This window comes from Mus caroli, chromosome 4, assembly GCF_900094665.2.
Source record: "Mus caroli chromosome 4, CAROLI_EIJ_v1.1, whole genome shotgun sequence".
NCBI lineage: Eukaryota > Metazoa > Chordata > Mammalia > Rodentia > Muridae > Mus > Mus caroli.
The window spans coordinates 70,418,971-70,440,936 of NC_034573.1; the positions used below are offsets into that span (position 1 = coordinate 70,418,971).

At 37.0% G+C, this 21,966-nt stretch overlaps 1 protein-coding gene across 40 annotated transcripts in view; it reads right to left on the reverse strand.

Moving 5' to 3' along the window:
* Positions 1-21,966, reverse strand: part of Ptprd (protein tyrosine phosphatase receptor type D) — a 2,211,569-nt gene that overhangs the window by 1,414,740 nt on the left and 774,863 nt on the right. For all 40 annotated transcript variants that reach the window (XM_029475790.1, XM_029475789.1, XM_029475786.1 and 37 more), the window contains exon 5: positions 905-946. The gene's annotated coding sequence lies outside the window, so the exon portion shown is untranslated. The remainder of the gene's footprint in view (positions 1-904; positions 947-21,966) is intronic.

Here is a 21,966-nt window from a genome sequence, read left to right on the forward strand (position 1 = left end):
CTGCTCATCTCACTCAGGTGTTTCTCTACACACCATTCTTTACATCTTCATCTCAGTGCAGCTTCTATAGTGTAGTGGTTATCATATTTGCATCTCATTTCTGCCTGTGGATACCCACCCTATTGATATTGGGACATGAAACTATCATCTATGATGCTCACACGGAAAAGCAGTCAAATTAAATACACACACACACACACACACACACACACACACACACACACACACAATTTCATCATCCTCGAAGTTTATTATTTGTGTTTGGCCAAATTTCTGAGGAATGAGAGTTGGATTCACCCTTCTCTTAGGAAACAATTGCTACATTTCAACTTTCCTGGGTGGGTTTGATTGCAGTGACTTGTAAAGCTGTGTTAGCATTCCAGTATGAAAGGCCTGATGCCAGGAACTGGCTACACAGGGCTCCTTACCACTCTTGTAGTGATCATGTACCTCTTACTGAACAATAGGCTTATGAGAACTCCTGAATGCTATAGTTTTCAAACTAATAGATAATTCTAAATAATTTGTTCACTGAAAGTCTAGACACCTGTAAATTATAACTTAGAGTACACATATTCTATAGCAAATAATATATTTCCAGAATCATTATAGATCCATCTTCCCTGAATCCTTGAACAGTTTCATTGTCATAGGGAGACAATATCAATGATAAACAGTTTGCTAGACTCTGTGGGACTTTTTTAGTTTATGTGGATTAAGAATTTTTGTACACAAGCAATAGTTTTATCTGACAATGAGACTTCTGATTTTTTCATGCATATATTTTGCAAGATGAGACAGGACAACATATACTATTTATAATTATAATGCTATCTAACCATGTATCATTAACATAATTATCAAAAATATGCATTTGTGGCCAGAGAATGTGAATCATACACACCTTCATCCAAGGCACTTTCTGCTGTGGTCTCAGGACAGGAACCTAAGAAAAGAAAGAAAAGAACTAATAAGAGATTGTTTAATACCAAGCCGCAAAACTAAAACATGATTTAAGTCTCTATCGATGATCACAGCATGTCTTAGCTACCTATTAACTTAAAAAGATATACCAATTTTTTTTTACCTTTTAAGTTAAAGTTCAGTAACACCAAAAAAGATAAGCCATGACTATGTTAAACCATGTCTCAGTCAATTTGGACCTCTAAGAAAATCTATTCTTTTGTGTCTTAAGCCTTCCTTTTTGCCTCAGAAATAACTGTAGAATGAGATTCTGATTCAAAATTCTGTTAATTTTATGCCAATAATCATGATTCACACTTTTCAAAAATGCTACATATGTTATCTGTTTGAAACAGGTCAAACAGATTGAAACATAATAAAAGCCTGACAACATATGCCCATTAAATGTAGCAGTGCAGACCAATTAAAGCTAACTGTCATTATTGTGATAATAATGCATTAAAGTTTCTCAATGAATCTTGAATGAATGCATTGATAATAGACTTAAATGTGTTTAAATGAACTTGGACACTTTAGAAATCAAAAGATGAAACAGAACCAAATATCTCCATTTCAATTTTATTGTTCTATTAGATTTCTATTTTCTAAATATTTCAAAAACATACTCCATAAAGGCACACATCTAAATCTGATGACTTGCTTGACACATGTATGTACTGACTGAAATTATTAGAACTTCAGTGATATGTATAAAGAAGAAAAAAAGTTATGATTCCTGCATGTTTTCATGAGTTAACAATATACTAACCTGATGTTAAAAAAAAAAAAAAGAACCCAACAACTTCACCCTTCAGAAGGCAATATTCTTTGTTTTCTATACCAGTATGTACAAGTGAAAATTTTACTTTGAATGATAAACAACAAACATACCAACAAATAAAAGCAATTTTATTTTGCATTGCACAGTTTAAAAACAACCAACACTTTGTTCTTAAAGTGTTGAGCATAACCAGGTCAGTTGAACTTAAATTGTAACTAATTTTAGTTGAAGTATAGAAATTATGTAGATGTGTCTAACACTGAGAAGACACCAGGACAGTGAACATTCTAAATTGAGGGCAATGTAGTAAAGATAAAGATACAAAGGCAAGTACACGTGTGTCCAGAAACATGAGAACACATATGTGCACACACACATACATGTGCATATATCATGCATGTACACATAAATGTTAGTAGGAGTTCTTACAATGGCAGTGATAAGAGGCTTAAGAGTTACTTTATACATACAAGTATAAAGAGAAAAAATAGTGTAGATTCAAAATCTTTATTTTGTAGTTAAGATATAACGGAAAGTACATGTGTGTCCAGAAACATGAGAACACAGATGTGCACACACACATACATGTGCATATATCATGCATGTACACATAAATGTTTGTAGGAGTTCTTACGATGGCAGTGATAAGTGGTTTAAGAGTTACTTTATACATACAAGTATAAAGAGAAAAAATAGTGTAGATTCAAATTCTTTATTTTGTAGTTAAAATTAGAATTGGATGCTTCCTGGATTTGAATTTTTGTCCCTTGCATTATTAAGCACTTTTAATTTTATACAACTTATTTATCATTCTCTGAGACTGAGCTCTCAGGGTGCATTGTTTGTAAATGTTAAATTAATTGTCAAAAATAAATTGCTTCAGAATAATTAATTTTGTTCCATTTTTGTCACTGAATTTCCTTTAGACAGGAAAAAATCTGGGCCAAAATATTTTCAAGATGGTCAGGTGGCCCCATGCCTCAAATGGGGACCATGTCTATCTACTGTAGGTTGTCTCTTCAGATTCCACCTTCCCAAGCAGGATGAGGTGAGAGTTCGAGCACCCTCTTAGAAACAAATGGGAGGTCAGATGAGGTGAAGAACTTGTGGAGGGGGGACGAGAAAGGGAAGCAACATTTGTAATTTAAATAAATAAAATAATAAAAATAATGCAATAAATAAATAAACAAGCAAATAAATAAATAAAATATCATTTCTTTTTTCAGGGACTTGAAGTTCTTGTCATACAGATTTTTCCCTTGCTTGATAAGAGTTGCACCAAGACATTTTATAGTATTTGTGGCTATTGTGAAGGGTGTTGTTGCCCTAATTTCTTTCTCAGGCTGTTTGACATTTGTATAAAGGAAGGTAATTAATTTGTTTAAGTTAATTTTATACCCAGACACTTTGCAAAAGTTGTCTAACAGTTGTAGGAATTCTCCTGTTAGTTTTTTTGGGGTCGCATATGTATACTATCATATCATCCACAAATAGTGTTACTTTGACTTCTTCTTTTTCAATTTCTATCCCTTTAATCTCATTTTGTTGTCTTACTGCTCTGGCTACAACTATTAGTATTATATTGAATAGATATACAGAGAGTGGACAGCCTTAGCTTGCCACTGATTTTAGTGGGATTGCTTCAAGTATTTTTCCATTTAATTTGATATTGTCTGTTAGTTTTCTACATACTGATTTTATTATGTTTAGGGAGGCACCTTGAGTTCCTGATTGCTCCAATACTTGTAACATGAAAGGGTGTGCATTTTGTCAATTTTTTTTGACATACAAGGATGATGATGTGATTTTTTTGAGTTTGTTTATATAGTGGATTATGTTAATGGATTTTCATATATTGAACCAATCTTGCAACCCTGGGATGAAACAAACTTTATTGTGGTGAATGATTGTTTTAATGTTTTTGATTTTGTTTTTTTGTTTTTTTTTTGGGGGGGGGTGGTTTTGTTTTTTGTTTGTTTGTTTGTTTGTTTGGAGACAGGGTTTCTCTGTATACCCCTGGCTGTCCTGGAACTGACTTTGTTGACCAGGCTGGCCTCGAACTCAGAAATCTGCCTGCCTCTGCCTCCCAAGTGCTGGGATTAAAGGCGTATGCCACCACTGCCCGGCTTTTTGTTTTTTTGTTTTTTATTATTTGGTTTGCTAGAATTTTATATGGAAAAACAAAACCCCCGAATAATGAAAACAGTTGTTCACAATAAAAGAACTGGAGAATTATCATCCCTGACCTCAAGCGATACTATTGAGCAACAGTGGTAAAAAAATTAAATACAAGGTGCTGGTACAGAGATAGGTCAATCAATGGAATAGAGGTGAAGACCCAAAAACCAACCCACATACTTATGGACACTTGATCTTTGACAAAGAAGCCACAAATCTATAATGGTAAAAGAAAGCATCTTCAACGGTCTAACTACAGGTCTATATGTAGAAAAATTGAAATTGATCCATATTTATTACTTTGCACAAATATCAAGTTCAAGTTGATCAAGGACCTCAACATAAAACCAGATACACTAAATCTAATAGAAGAAACTGGCAAAGAGCCTCAAACTTATTGGCACAGGGGGAAATTTCATAATCAGAACTTCAATGGCTCAGGCTCTAATGTCATCAACTGAGAAAGAACTGAAGGAGCTGAAGGGGTTTGCAATCCTATAGGAAGAAAAACAATATCAACCAACCAGACCCTCCAGAGTTCTCAGAGACTAAACCACCAATCAAGGAGTACATATGGAGAGACCCATGGCTCCAGCCATATATGTAGCAGAGAATGGCCTTGGGCATCAGTGAGAGGAGAGAACCTTTGTCTCCTGAAGGCTCAATGCCCCAGTGTAGGGTAATGTGAGAGTGAGGTGGCTGGAGTGGATGGATGGTTGGGGGAACACCCTCATAGAAGCAGGGGGAGTGGGGATAGGATAGGGGGACTTGGAGGTAGGTGGAAGAAACTGGGAAAGGGAATAACATTTGAAGTCTTAATAAAAAAAATCCAATAAAAAAAGAAAGAAAAATGGGACCTCATGAAACTGAAAAGCTTCTGTAAGGTAAAAGCACAGTCAATAGGGCAAATTGGCAACCTACAGAATGGGAAAAACTCTTCACTAACCTCACAGCCATTAAAAGGCTAATATTCAAAATATATACACAGAAAAAAAAACTCAAGAAGCTAACCTCCAAAAAATAAATAACCCAATTTAAAAAGGGAGTAAAGAGCTAATAGAGTAGTGGCCTTATTTGTAATAGCCAGAATCTGAAAATAACCCAGATGTCCCTCATACAAGGAATGGATGCAGAAAATGTGGTTCATTTACAAAATGAAATGCTAGTCAGCTATCAAGAACTAGGACATCATGAGTTTTCCAGGCAAATGGATAGACCTAGAAAATATCATCGTGAGTGATGTAACTCAGAACCAAAAGGACATAAATGAAATGTGCTCAATAAAAAGTGGATATTATTCACAAAGTACAGAATACCTAGGAAGCAACCCACAGAATTTAAAAAGTTTAACAAGCAGAAACTCCAAGTGAGGATGCTTCAATCCCTCTAAGTAGGGGGAATAAAATAATAAGGGGAGGCAGAGGGAGGAAGAAATTTGGGTGACAGAAGGGAAAAGGGGGAACAAGATCAGGTATGGGGGTTTGGAAATAGGAATGAAGTCCTGAGGGCCAGCAGAAAGAAAGGAAACAGGCAACCTTGGGACGTAGGAGGCAGGACTTCCCTTTAGAATGTACCAGAGACCCAGGAGGAGAGAGACTCTCAGGAGTCAAAGGGAGGGACCTTAAATGAAATGTCCTACAGTGGGGAGAGGGAACTCGAAGTGTCTACCTCCATCATAGAGAAAGGGCCTCAAGAGGAGATTCCTGTCTAAATGAGCTGCAGGGACCAAAATCAAGAAGAGACTGAAGGAAAACTGGTTCAGTGACTGGCTAAACTGGGGATCCATCTCATGGGGAGACACTAATGCCTGACACTATTACCAATGCTATGATGTGCTTACAGACAGAAGCATGGCATGGCCGTCCTCTGAGAGGCCCAACTAGCAGATACTTACATTCAACCATAGGTCTGAAATGAGGGACCCCCTATGGTTAAAATGAAGAACAAAAGGAGCAGATGAGGAGGGAGACCTGATAGGAAGACCAGCAGTCTTAACTAACCTGGACCCCTGAGAGCTTCCAGACACTGAGCTACCAACAAGGCAGCATATAAAAGCTCTTCTTAGGACTCTGATATATACATACATAGCAGATGACTACCTGGTCTGGCCTCCGTGGGAGATGTGCCTAATCCTTGACAAGACTTGAGGCCTCAGGGAGGGGACAGGCCTGGTGGTGGAGAAGCATCCTCTTAGAGACAGAGAGGAGGGAGAATGGGATGAAGAACTGTAGGAGGGGAGGCCAGGAATAAAAGTCTTCAAAATAAATGGGCAAAATAATGACCAAGAAAAGAGGGGGATGACTGAATAGATGTATCACAACCTCAATAAGAATAGCTCTATATGTCAACCCTGGAATGCAGACAGATGGAAACTAACTGTTGGCATTCTAGGGGTGTCTCAGTAGTTCTATTCAGGGACTCTCTTCTATGGCTAATTTTCCTTCTCTACCCACCCTGAACATTTACCAACTTCTGGGGACCACTTTGCTTTGCACTTAGCTGGGGGTAATGTATCATTGCTGTATAGTAGAGCAGCAGGGATCTATAAAAATTTCTACAATAAATTCTATGAACAGAAAAGAGGTATTCATTTCAAAGTATCATGTGTGGTGGTTAAGAGGCCCTGGATCCTAAATATATGTGGTGGCAGCTTCCTTCCCAGCCAGGTTTTGATAAACTCTCCAAAAACTGTTAGAGACCTCCAGGTTCTTATACTGTGTCTTCCCTGGGCGAGTATCTGGACAGAGGATGTTTCAGCTATTGATCTACTTCAGTGTGAATTATATAACTCCTCCTTGCCTGTCATCTTGCCAGGTCCCCTCTGCATGTCCCAAACCCTATAGGTAATTGTGCTCTGTGATCTTTTCCAGATGTTGTCCAATATCAGGAAATATTTTCAATACTATATGATCTTAAAATTTTCTTTGATATATATTTTATTTAAAATATATTTTATAATATAATTTATATAATATATAGATATATATCTAATATTTATTTTGTTTGCTTTCAGATATACTGCATATCTGAAATGAGACCCTGGGAAAAGTGACTGAGGTGACTGTTTTACAGATCAAAACAGACCTGGCCCCTTGTTCTCCCAGCATCCCTCAGTCCCTACCTGGCATACCCTGTTCCCAACTGTGAACTTTCCAGCCAATGGGCCAACCTGTCCTTACCCAAGAGGCTCTGCACTATATAATCCAGAAATTTTGGAGTCACCTTGCCTTCTCTTTTGTCTTCTCCTTCTATTCTCTCTCTGCATGAGGACCGTTTCTCTTCCCCCTTGCCCTGTGGTGACTTCTCTGGCCTAGGTCCTTGAGACCAGTTAATTTGTCTGAGTGCAGCTTCCCAATAATCCTGCCTATACATTTTTAATCTGAATTGAATAGGCTTATTTGCAGGCAGTGAAATAATTGAAAGACTGCCATTGCATTTAAAGTAATAAGAATCATGCTATTTTCTTTGTCAGAATTTTTTTTTCATCTGTGCATGTGTTTGTGTTTATATTGAGGGTGTATATATGTCACAGCATGTCTATGGAGGTCAGAAGTCAATCTGGGCTGTAAGTCCTTACCTTTTATCTTAAGCGAATCTTTTATTTATTATTATTTATTTATATTTATTATTTATTTAATAATATTTATTAATATTATAATCTATTTATTTATTTATTTATTTATTTATTTATTTATTTATTTATTTATTAATACCAGGCTGCCTGACTTGCAAATATCTAAGGATTCTCTTGTATCAGCCACATATCATCACTGAAGCCCTGGGATTACAGACACATGCTTCTGTGTGTGGTTTTAAACAGGTTCTGTAAATCTCAATTCACATCCTCAAGCTTGTCTGTGAAACATTTGATCCACTGAATCACTTCTCCAGTACATAATTAGGACATTTATAACATAAACCAATGGATAACAATAAAAAAAAATTAAGGAAAGTAAAATAAGCTGCAAATTGCAGCTCAAAACTGATCCCACATTTGAAAAGTGGAGGCAGAAAAAGAGCAAGTTCCAAGATCAGCCTAGGCTACAAAGAAGGACCCACTTTCAAAGAATAGCTTTCTCATTTTAGTTTGTTCCCGAATAAGAAATTAATTACTCTTAGTAAGACTAATATATACTTCTACTTGTCTTCATATAAAGGCATGATACATAGAAGAGTTAAACTAAGCTAGTCGTTACACACTAGAACTGTGACTATTTCATGGAAACACAAGTAAAATTTTTGCTCTATTCTTATGTTTATTTGAAAATGTCCCATTATTATCATAAAGCTTAGCAAATGAAATATTACTGCTTTCATATTAATTTATGAATATTTCTCACAAAAAAGCTGTAACCAAAAAATTAAAATTAAAAAAAAAATAAACTAAAACAGCAACCCCTCCACAATGGAGACAACTAATTGTTTTCAAGCATATTCTCGGCAGAGTGCAGACATGGGAGAAGGCACAGGTAAGTTCCTGACAACATTTAATTAATCACAGATAAACTTCTACAGCTAAAACAATAGATAAGAGGAAGCAGGAGGGAAACGGAATTTGGGATATTTTAAGACAGATCTTTAAAAAGACCATTAAGGTAAAAATGGCAGTTAGAGTGGAACAAATTCAGATGTGACCAGTACCCTTAAAGAGGTTAGACGTCAGAAACACAGGAGTGACAGGAAAAGTTTTTGTTGCTATTGCTACTGTGGTTAGAAAGGAATAAAGGCAGTAAAGTTGGAAATGGTCAAGTATGAAGAGCAAGCCCATAGGTCCCATAAACCTCTCCTATGTCTTAACTACAATGAGGCAGTCTAATAAAAAAAATTGAGTTACCAAGTTTCATCACAGTAGACTCACAAGTTCACTGAAAATACAATTTTATCACAATGATCAATGGGCCTGATTCCTAGCAAACAGGCTTGAGATTTAGTCAAGACTGTTGTTCTTATAGCTTTACTAATATATTCCATATAATCATGTTACACTGATGTTTAATGTTGCTATTGAAGTGTCAGGATTTTGAATCACCTAACAAGCATCCAGAAAGCCTGTGAGGGATTATGTAGCCTCTGGGCATGCTGTGAGGGATTAAGTTAATGGAGCTAGGTGGGATCATTCCTTGGCTTTGGTCTTAGATTGCATGGGAAAAAGGAAGTGAGCTGAAAACTAGAGTTCATGACTTTCTGCTCCTGGACATTTGATGCAATGTGAAAGGTACCTTCAACCCTGCTGCTGAGACCTCTGTGCCACCCAGACTGAACTATTTCACCCTTAAGTTGCTCTTGCCATTACGACATTATGTCACTATATTTTATCAGAATGCTTTAAAATGCTTCAAGACAACAACATATCTATACAATCTCCAATGTTGTACACAAATGTAGTATGGGATTCTTTATTGTCTGATTTATATGTTTCATTTATGCATTTAATTTATTGCACTTCTTGAATCACTTTTAGAGTATAGTTAAGTTATTTAGCAGCTTTCTTTTCAAAGAAAATGTCTATTATCACATTTATTTTAAAAATTGAAGACGAAAATGAATACCTACATTTCCCAACTGTAGTGGAACTATGTTACACAGGCACTTTTATTAGCATAAACCACTGGGCTCCTTCTGGGAACTTTTTTCTAGGTCATACTATATTTCCCTGTTAAAATAAGGGAAGATCATAAGGGCAGACAGGAAGGAGAGTGCTGTAACACATTACTTAAAACCCAACTCTTTCAAACAAGGAAATTTCACCTTCTCTTAGAGCAACTTGCACTCGATTTAATTTCCCTGTTGAATCATGGCCCATTTTCAAGATTGAGCAAACATCTTTACTGGCAGATCACCACTTTGAGGAAATATGCTTGCCCTGCAAAGAAGATGCCATACACACTGGATGATGTGAATTTAAGAGAGCAAATGGATGTGTTTTATAGGGCTTCTTTGTAAATCCTTGCCATAAAACCAGATGTGCATGTGACTATAAAAACTTCTTAAGCCCCAGATGATCAACTGCAACGCATTTGTAATTGGTGATGAAAAGTGCACACTTAAAGTATCAAACCAGGTATCTGTTCATTGCATTTTAAAGAGAAACCAAATATTTTAAAAGATTGGTATCATGAGCCAAGACATGTTCTCCTTAGACATTTGTCCTACATCTCTGTATCTCCGAATGTAAGTACTGTCAGAGGTGGGGGCTGTAAGAAGGAAATTAAGTTTAAATGATGTCATAGGCCTGGGACCCAATCTAAGGTGGCTGTGTCCTTGAAGGAAACGGTTAGGACACAAACAAAAGGATTGTACAGAAGATGGCCATCAAAAAAGATCACTAACCCTCCTTAGGTGTGAGTTTATTTTTGTTGTAATGTGGATTGAAGTAGGAATCAAATATACTCCCACTTTTCCAGTCCTCCAGCTGACAGTTTTAATTTGAATCAAATAAAAATTGATACCTGTGGCGCACAACTTTTATCCCAGCACTTGGGAGGCAGAGGCAGGCAGATTTCTGAGTTTGAGGCCAGCCTGGTCTACAGAGTGAGTTCCAGGACAAGCCAGGACTACACAGAGAAATCCTGTCTCGAAGAAAAAAAAAAAAGGATGCCTGTTGATTGAGCCATATGGAGTACTGAACTTTGTTGTAACTATGTCACAATGCCAGTATGGCTAGTGATTTCCATCCTTAGACCACACATGTCCACAAACATACAACAAGTAAATTTTATCTTTTCTGTTTCCCCTCATCTTTCTCTTTCATATGTTTCTCCATAAACCCTGTGCTTTCTTTCTTTTTTCTTTTTTTTTTAATTAGGTATTTTCTTCATTTACATTTCCAGTGCTATCCCAAAAGTCTCCCATACCCTCCCCCCACTCCCCTACCCACCCACTCCCACTTCTTGGCCCTGGCGTTCCCCTGTACTGAGGCATATAAAGTTTGCACAACCAATGGGCCTCTCTTTGCACTGATGGCCGACTAGGCCATCTTCTGATACATATGCAGCTAGAGACACAAGCTCTGGGGGGTACTGGGTAGTTCATATTGTTGTTCCACCTATAAGGTTGCAGATCCCTTTAGCCCCTTGTGTACTTTCTCTAGCTTCTCCGTTGGGGGCCCTGTGTTCCATCCAATAGATGACTGTGAGCATCCACTTCTGTGTTTGCTAGGCCCTGGCATAGTCTCACAAGGGATTCATGGGACTTCCCTTCAGTGGACATGTTCTTCCCTTTCTACTTTCCACAAGTCTCCTTAAAGAAGACCTAAAAAGTCTATCACAAAGACCTTAATTATAAAGGCTCTTCATGGTTTGTTCTTTGTCTACAACGGTAAATACCTTTTAAAAAGTGTAGCCCTGGTTGTCCTGGAACTCACTCTGTAGACCAGGATGACCTCGAACTCACAAATCTGCCTGCCTCTGCCTCCCAAATGCTGGGATTAAAGGCATACCCCACCACTGCCCAGATATATCATTTTCCTCTTCTCTGTCCTCCATCGGTAGTTTCTCTTATATTTGGCCTTGCTCTTCTTTAATTTCATTGCCTCTTTGTCTTGAATTATTGGTGTGCATATGTACATCTATGTGTTTGTGCATGTGTTTGTGCTCTTACATTTATAAATACAACCTGCTCACTCCTAAATATATAACTACAATCAACTGAGTCCTATTGTGATGTGTGTGTTTGTGTGTGTGTGTGTGTGTTTTCAGAGGTAACAACTGGTACTGAATAACTAATTTATCTACTCTTCCAGGTAGGCACTATTTCTCCATCTCTCAACATTCCTCACTTTCCTATAGTTTGTTGTCTATGGTTTGAACTTTTTCCCATTCACATTAGCATTGTCTATTGGTTTTGTTCCTGCTTAGATCATTTTTACATGGCTATATTGTTGAGACATGATGGATATAGTTTCTGACTTTTATAGCACTCATAATCTTATAGATAACTTCCTGTGCCTCTGATTCTCAATCTCTTCCAGCCTCCTATTCAGCACATCCTTTTAATACACTGAGTCTACTTATTAAGAAAAATGCTAGAGGAAATTGCCATCTTGACTTGCAGTGTAGATTGGAACACATTTGCTAGCATGTTCCAATATTTGAAAAAAATATTTTCACCTTTTTATCCAGCTGTTTACCTTCTACATGTTTCTCAAAAGGAATAGTCACAAACATTTCTATATTTAGCTAATATACTTAGTACTTCACTAGCTAGCGCCTCCATACATATGCAAGCTAAAAGCCTCAGACTGGGATGAACTCATACAACAAAGAAAATATTTTTTTTTTGTATGTGTGTATGAGGAAGGAAAAACATTGTCCCTCCTAATAATTTAGTTCCATGTGGATATTTAGTGATTTTACAGTTGTGAGTGAAGAGATAAAAGGACTCCAATATATGAAACTAAAATCCAAAAATCAAGTAACTTCTTTATTTTGTCAGCGTATTTTCCTATACATCACTATACTTGCCTTAATCTTGTCATGTATATTTGTGGTGTGTGTGTGAGTGTGTGTGTGTGTGAGAGAGAGAGAGAGGTAGGGAAGGAGGGGGAGGGGGAGAGGAACAGGGAGAGGGAATTTCTTCTTCAATCTCTATCCACTTTATTTACATAAGCAGGGTCTCTACCTGAACTCAGAGCTCATTGAGTTCACTAGTCTAGTTAGTCAGCTTGCCCTGGAGATTGCACCAGCTGACTTTCAGCAGGTACTAGAGTTCTAAACATAAGCCTTCATGTTTACATGACAAGGATTTTATGTAATGAACAATGTCCCAGTCTCTAAAATTCTCCTTCACAGGTAAGAGAGTAAAACATTCCATTTTCTACACATTCTGTTTCTACATACAAATGTTTTTTGTTTGTGTCTTTACATTTTTATTTTATTATTTTTCTTTTTAAAAAAGAGTTCAAGAGACATGGAGAAAGGTTTGTTACAGGTTTCCTTCCTTCCTTCCTTCCTTTCTTCCTTCCTTCCTTCCTTCCTTCCTTCCTTCCTTCCTTCTTTCTTTCTTTCTTTCTTCTCTCTCTCTCTCTCTGTCTCTCTCTGTCTCTCCCTCCCTCCTTACCTTCTTCTCTCTTTCTCTTTCTTTCTTTCTTCCTTTCTTTTCTTTTCTTTCTTTCTTTCTTTCTTTCTTTCTTTCTTTCTTTCTTTCTTTCTTTCTTTCTTTCTTTCTTTCTTTCCTCTCTCTCCCCTTCCCTCCTTCCCTTCCTCTCTCTCTCTCTCTTTCTTTCTTTCTTTCTTTCTTTCTTTCTTTCTTTCTTTCTTTCTTTCTTTTAAATACAACATGGTAACTTCTACATTCCTCAAGTGGTCTATCTCTCTGTATTATGGCCACAATGATGGACACTGGTCCAAAGGGAAGTCTTTAATTCCATCACAGAGATATAAATTATCTAATAATGCAAGATATAAAAGTATGTTTTATGCTTTGCTAGATTGCTTGTTTTATGCTTTATAAACTTTTAAAAGATTAGAACACACTAAACCTTAAATACCATGACATCCAAGTAAGACATTAGAGCGTTTATAGTTTTAGAAATAAAATAGAGTACACTACAAATACTCACAAATGCCAGCTTATGTTTCTAGGGTTAGACTGACACCAGGATACTTAGAACATTCTGCCAACCACCTAGTTCTTTTCACAAATTGGCAATGACAATGAAAGACATTTTGGTATACCCTGCAAAGTGTGTCTTCATAGAAGAAATATGAAAAGAAATTTTGTGATTATCCCTCACGAATGTTAGTATTTATTGTGTATCTAATAATTTATATATTTGTACACTGAATTTACTCTATATGGGACTACATATTATTCTGGAAGGTAGTAGTTACTTTGAAATAAATATAAGTGTGGAGGACCAACCAAACTTAATTGATAATTTCTACCAGAATGCTAAAAGGTCTGCTTTGTACAGAACTTAATGTCTAAAATGACTTATTATAACAATGTCATGGACATAAGTATTGGGAGTGCCAGGCCACAGTATACCCTAAAGATAGCAGTATTGTATTTAGGTGTTACTATGGTCAATAAAATACTTGAAATTTATTTTCCCTCCCTAAAAAGATTTACATTTTAAAATTAACTTTCCTGAACTAAGAATCTACAGGGGTCGTGAACATGGTGATATATCTATCTCAAGAGATGGGACTCTTTTACATATCACTTTAATCACAGTAATAGTGGAAGAGTGACATGCAAAGGTGTTTGGAATCCTATTATGATGATGATAAGTTTCGGTGTTCCAGGGTTCACTGACCACTCTCTGTGTTCTTAGGAAAACTATGTGTCCTCACAGGTATAAAAATATATCCTCCAAATCCCATAGTGAATATTGTTAAATTTCAAAGCTAACAAGAGGCATACACACAAAAACTATACTTGCTTCATTTTCTTTAACTACTTGGATTTAATATTTAGATAGGATGCTGTGGAGCTGAAGAGATGGTTCATCAATTATAGAGGTCCAGAGTTCTGCTACCAACAATTAAATATGTTGGTTAACAATCTATAAATCCATTTGTAAGGGATCTGGCATTTTTTTTCTGTTTTTCTCTAGGTGCCATGTAACAAGGCACACACACATGCAGAGGGGATATTCATATACATATACAATTTTATAAAGATACTATATTCTTTAGATTAAAGGAGGTACACATTTATGTATAAGTATTTATCCAAGGGTGAGGAAATTCCAGCTATGTAGTGTACCATAGCCTCTATGAACTCTTCCTGTCTTGGTTTGTGAATGCACTGAGAAACCTAAAGTGTAAAGACAAACTAATCAATATATTCTCTTACTTGTCTCATAAATGTTAGATTTTCAAAAGTCTCAAACCTCTGACAAGAGAAAAGAGGAGTCGAATTGGTGCAGTGCCATTAGCACTGCCACTGTGATACCCTGCGTAGGAGGCAGGATGGAGGACGCAGGCTCTTTGTTATTTCTGAATGCTGAACTTGGGTTCCAGCTCAGAAATCTGAATGTTCCATAATCATCAATCAATACTAGGCATTAATGAATCTGTCACCTCACAAGATTATCAACTAATTACATCAATAATCAGATCCCATTTTACTTTGTCTTTTTAATTTTAACCAGAGACTTACCCATGAAGGTCACTTGCTTTATGGTGCTGCGAACACAGGCTCATCATTAATGTGCTAGTTAAAATATTTCTCTGAAGCTGAAGGGATGAATCCTGGTGAATTTTAAGGGTTTTTTTTTTTGTTTTTTTGGTTTTTTTTTTGTTTTGTTTTGTTTTGTTTTGTTTTTTTTAAGAAAGGAGATCAGGCCTCAAATTCTTGCTTTGTCAAAAATTTTATGACTTAGGAAAATTCACTTTCTTTCATTGGCTTTCATTTGCTTCCTTACAGAATGGCAAAATTAGAGATAAAACCTAAGGATTCACTAATTCTTAATTCCATTCTCATTCTCCATCTAAGTTTTCAGCTAGAGAGATGTATGATACACACAGTTTCACATAGAATCCTGAGGCTAGATTATTTTTTCTGATTCCAATTTTATTCTCATCTTAGCCCATTTTCCATTCCAATACACAGAGATGACACAAAAGTTGGATCCAGTCCATGCTACCCTTCCCATGAAGTCAAGAGATAATTTTCTACATTCAATGTTTCCCTACACACTTCTTGGTCTAGGCAATTCAGGAGTTGGTAGCTCCTACTCAGCTACACTTCCCAAAAATTCTAGGGATAGCAGTGAATGTGCTGCAATCTACTTCTGTATCCTTTCACCTTATTTCCAGTTTCTACACTAAAGAACCACTCAACCTGGATCTTGTTACATTTACCTCAAAGCATCCAGTCTCTGAGTCTTTGCCAGGTTTAAGCCCCCCTTATGGGGATTCTGAAATGTTTTCCACTATGTGATAATCCCGAAGTACAACTGCTGGTTCTCTCTCTCTCTCTCTCTCTCTCTCTCTCTCTCTCTCTCTCTCTCTCTCTCTCTCTCTCTCAAACTACTTGGAAACTGTTATGCAGAAGGATTTTGCTTTTCTGCCATTTCTAGCCCCAAACATAATACCTAGCCCACAAAAGACACCCAGAAAATTTCAGTTGACTGAGAGCGTGAAAGAATAAACAATGTTTCATGAGAATAATTATAGTCTCTTTACCTACATCCTAACTAAGTCCAAGATATGTTCTATTAGTTCCTTCTGCCTCACAACAGGGAACCATGCATATGAGTAGAACAGTGTCATTAGCTGAAGTTTGTATGGACCAAGACAGTATTTTCCAACAGACATTTGACTTTTTTAAAATAACTTTTTCCTTCAAAATTTAAATTGAAATCAGATAGGAGATCAATATAGCCCTGGAAGTCACCATTTATATCCCCTTTCCAGCAACTGCTCATTTCCACTTCACAGCACAGCAGACAGCAGATCTCATTTGTTAACTAGATAATAGCCAGCTAATTTTAAGCACAGATTGCCAAGTAGTCAGAACACACATTCTCTTATCTTCTGGGTTGAAAGGCATAAAATTGGGGGTTGAACTCTAAAAATACTTGTGATGTTAAACATCTGTGTGAGGATGATCTAGGTACCACAGAAGAGAGCTTTATAAATATGTAGCTTGCCTCATAACTGTGCTCATTTGAAATCCTTGTGTTTTCCTGACTGACCTGTACTAGCACAGGAAGGACATGGGAAACAAAACACCCTTACATCTGAACCTCAGGTCTTTTACTGTAAAATGTGATAATCAAAATAGAATTTGTTTAGACAAACACGAGAACAGGCACATGTGTGTGGACAAACACATGAAGACAAAAAAAAAGTATGCATTTCCTAGGGGCATATACTATTGTCTCATGAGCAGGTACTAAACCCCTTGTCCAGCAGGCCTTTAGCACACTTGGCTGCCTTTTGTCTTTTTTCCAAATTGGCTCCCTTTTTGCAGAAGAGGCTTCTGATTCCCAACGATTACTTGAGATTTTATTCTTTCAGGAATTTGACAAGACAGTAGGTGTGATATGTGAAAGTGCACCCATAGTAGACATATTGGATGTCATGCAAGTAGTGTTTAACATGTATCTTGAGACCATTATTAAAGTTATAATTGACAGGTTGGTAAGATGAAGGTTTTCTTAGGGTCTATAATGGTTAATCTTGGTTGTCAGCTTGATTGGAAATGGCTTCAACCAAAAGACAAAGCCACTGTATATAGCTATGAGAAATTTTCTTAAGCAGATTACTTGAAGTGGGAAGACCTAACCTAAATAGACCTCACATCTTCCAGGGGGCAGCCCAGATATAAAGAGGTTGAAGAAATTTTGGCTTTCGCCTGATTGCCTTCATTCTCACTGGAAACTTCATCTGCTTTATTACTGCTGCTCCCATGGCTGCTGCATTTATTCACTGACATAACAGTAAGGTTCTTTTAGCTTCCAGTGTGGACTGAAGACAAGTGACTTCTCAACTATCTCCCAAGTTCTTCCCACTAGACTGAGCAGCTACCAACCTCTCTTTCTCTCTGAGACAATCTTGCTGAACTACCCAGTTTGCATTATTTAACTCAATGTAATAAATTTCCTTCAGTGTCCCTAACTCCTTGAGACCACTTGATTATAATTAAAACTGTAATGATTGCTTACTTACAGTTAACAGAAGGAATATAAATTAATAAGTAAGGGCAAGGACTGAAGGAGCTGAAGGGGTTTGCAACCCCATAGGAAGAACAACAATATCAACCAACCAGACCCACCCCCCTCCCCAAGCCTCCAGGGACTAAACTAACAACCTGAGAGTACACACATGGGGTGACCCATGGCTCCTGCTGGACATGAAGCAGAGGATGGCCTTATCTGGCATCAAAGGGAGGGGAGTCACTTTGTCCTGTGGAGGCTCAATGATCCAGTGTAGGGGAATGCTAGGACACTGAGGCTGGAGTGGGTGGGTAGGTGGGGAAGCATCCTCATAGAAGCAGGTGGGAGGGGATAGGGGGTTTTATGAAGGTGGAACAGGGAAGTGGGATACAATTTGAAATGTGAATAAATAAATGTGAAAGAAAAGGAAAAAATATATATGCCAAAGATATTAATCTTTAAAAGACTATTGAGAATCTTGAAATTTTCTAAATTGGGGTAAGTTACAAATGTATTAATCGAGGAAGCAAAATCCATGTTTTCTATGATTTTATATAGACTCACATGGAAGCCTAGATTGGGAAAATTTAGGAAGCTCCAGGATTGTGCAGACTATTAGTGCAAACCTAAAAGTAGACTACTCAGCTCAGAAATTCAAGCCCAGTGATTTTTTTCCCTCAACTATGCTGCTGTCTGTTGGCAAAATGCTTGTAGTGACTCAAAATAGCTCTCTGGATTATACACAAGTACCATAAAGACAAAGAAGTTTGCTTCTGGAGCTTTACTTCTTGATCTGCAATATCCTATTATTTGAGTTGAGGTCACAAGCACTTATTGTATAAAAAGAGATTCAGGCTTTGAAATAAAATGTCACCTCAGATGCTTAGGAAGTCCTAAGACTATGAGGCTATTTTGTTGAACTGGTGTTCCATAGTTCTATTGCCTTAGAACTTCTCTAGTTTAAGACTATTTGTCAAGTAAATAATTCATACATATCTACTGACTGAATTACATTATGCACAAGTCTGAATTACAAGGACCAATAATTTAAGTGCATCAAGATAAGCAACCAGACCCTCATGAGACTTACTTATCCCATGTTTGTAGTCATGTCTAAATACTTTGTTTAAATTCCTCCCAGGTTAACAGCGATGGTGTTCATAAAAAATAAAAGAAAAAAATAAAATAAAAAGGATGATATTAAACGTATTATCCTGGCAGCAGCAGTTCTTTGTGGAAGCCTAGCTCTTTCTTCATTTTAGAATGTGCATATGTTACATTTCCAAACGATGCTTTTCCCATTATAGGAGATGTGCACCCTGCATATTTCTTTTTATTGACTTTCAAAGCAAGCATATTTCAGAATGCAATGAGAAACAATTCTAACTTCTTTCTTGCATACAATATCAGAGCTAATAATTTAACTGGAAGAAATAGAATCTTCTTCTTTTTTTCATTATACTCCCCTTCCAACAAAAGCTTTGTTAGCCCACCAGGTCATGACAAGTAATCCTTTACGTGACGGGTACACTGTTCTCCACAAGGACCGAAAAAATTAAAATGTAATGTGCACTGATGACACTGGGAATACTCAGAAATGGGCACCAGTGTGGGAAAGAATCTATAATTAAACTAAAATGCACAGTTTATTTATAATTTCATTAAACAGATAACATACAATAAAATGCAGTTGATGGAACCAAAGAACCCCTAGTAATGAGTGAAAACAGTCTCACAGCTCGTTCATGTCTCTGATTTCTGCTGCAGGCCCTCCTGCAAGAGCTCAAGTTTTTGTATCTTTCCAAGGAGTTGGATGCAATTAAATAATATCTTTAGCCATCTCATCCAAAACTAAGGTAACTAAGGTAATTGTCTTTTTGCCTTAAATTTTGTTTGCTCAAGAGGAAAATTGCCCACAGCACTTATCTGTTCACTACATATTCAAGTGGGTGCTTAAGGCAACTGACCAGTCACCATGAGTAAATCCATGAGTAATGATAAATAATGGGGAAAAGTTTATTCCATGTCTGTTGTAAAGCAAGACTATAACCTTAAAATAAGTCAACGTAATTTGAACTAATTTGTCACCAAACATTCACAGCAAGTTAAAATGAGTCTGTAAATTATAACTATAATACAATCAAAGAAAGCATCTACCTAAAAAAAAATTCCATCTTCTCTAGCACAAAACACATTCAGTTTTAAGGGTGTTATGCTGGATATAACTGTCTAATAGGTTTAGCCAATAGATTTAGAGAGGTTTCTGTTCAACTCCAAAGCACAGCTAAACCAAAGAAACAGATTATATTTCCAGACAATGTGAAATGATAAACATCTTTAACATTGCATTATTTAAACTAGTTTTATGGTTTTATGGTTTCTATGGCGTCTATAAACTTACAATTCGTGGATCCACAACTAACTATATTGACAGCATCATGAAATTTAATTCTAACTTTCCATGCTAAAATTATAGTTCATTTTAAGACTTTCTTTTCTCTTCTCTGATCCACTTTAGACCTTGATCAAAAGTGTTTCTAAGGAAGCTTTAACACCAGACTACCAAACTACCATGGAAAATCTTATTTCAGTAACTTTTAATGAGTAGATCAGTGATCTAATAGACCAGATGCCTCAGAATAAACACTGGTGTGTTAATAGAACTCTTTGGCCTTAAATTTAAAGAAATACATGCCAAAAGCATTGTTCATGAATATGTCTAGTATTTACAGTTGAACCATATATGTGTGTATACATATGTAATCTTTTATCTCATAAATTTTATTAAGAAAGTCTTCCCTGGTTTGAGTAGTACCTGGCTTAGACAGAGTTCAGATGGTTTAACCTCTGTTTCCCTCCCCCCTTTTTTTTATTAGATATTTTCTTATTTACATTTCAAATGTTATCCCCTTTCCTAGTCCCCCCCCCAAAAAAAAATCCCCTATCACCACTCCCCTCCCCCTGCTCCCCAACCCACCCACTCCCATCCCTGGTCCTGGCATACCCCTATACTGGGGCATAGAATTTTCACAGGACCAAGGGCCTCCCCTCCCATTGATGACTGACTAGACCATCCTCTTCTACAAATATAGCTAGAGCCAGAAGTTCCACCATGTGTTTTCTTTGCTTGGTGGTATAGTTCCAAGAAGCTCTGAGGGAACTGGTTAGTTCATATTGATGTTCCTTCTATAGGATGTCAGTCCCCTTCAGCTCCCTGGGTATTTATCTGGCTCCTTATGTATTTGCCAGGCACTGGCAGGTACTCGCAGGTGACAGCTATATCAGTGTCCTGTCAGCAATCACAAAAGAACACACATGATATGCACTCACTGATAAGGGTATATTAGCCCAGAAATTTAGAATATCCAAGATAGAATTTGCAAAACACATGAAACTCAAGAAGAAGGAAGACCAAAGTGTAGATACTTCATTCCTTCTTCGAATGGGGAACAAAATACCCATGGATGGAGTTACAGAGACAAAGGTCAGAGCAGAGCCTGAAGGAATGACCTTCCAGAGACTGGCACACTTGGGGATTCACCGCATAAACAACCACCAAACCCAGACACTAGGCAGATGCCAGCAAGAGGTTTGACCTCTGTTAATGATCAGTATTTAGTGACAAGTATGTCTGATGAAAATTGCTAGCAAGCTCTAGTTTCAGTTTTTGCAAAGGATGGAAAAATGTTCCTAGATCATTAGTTCTCAACTTCCTCAGGGCTGTGGCCTTTTTGTATGTTCCTCATGCTGAGGTGATCCCAACCATAAAATTATTTTACTGCTACTTCAAAACTGTAATTTTCCTACTCTTATGAATCATAATATAAATATCTGATATGCAAGATAACTGATATGTGGCCTCCAAAGGAGTCATGATCCACAGGTGGACAACTAATGTCCTAGATAATAAAAAGGAACCAGCAACCTGGGGTTATATATAAACAAGATTTTGCTGCCATCGAGGCAGCATGGTAATGTCTTCAGATAAGATGTCAGAATGAACAGTAAAATTACTGGGTGAAATATGAACTCAAAGTTCTCCAAACCTATTGATTAATTACAAAGTAAAATTAGTAATCTATAATGGGAAATCTTGATATAATCAATGTAGCAATATCCCATACTCCAATGTCACGCCCAAAGATAGACCAAGTACCTTTCTCTCTCTGTCTCCTTTCTTTCTTACTTTTTTTTTTTTTTTGGAGATCTTGCTAACATGCATTTCCATTTCATGGAAGATACTTTAACCTCCAAATGAGAGGCATTCTTATTCTTCCAATGGAACGAAGGATGAGCATCAACTGTTTCCAGTTCCTAAATGTATGCGTTTCTATTGAGTTTATGTGTTCCTTATCAGTGTCCTTAATGCTAAATGCATAGCCACAATCATCTTTAGTACAGAGGTAAGCAACATTGGAACAGTGATATTTAGTAA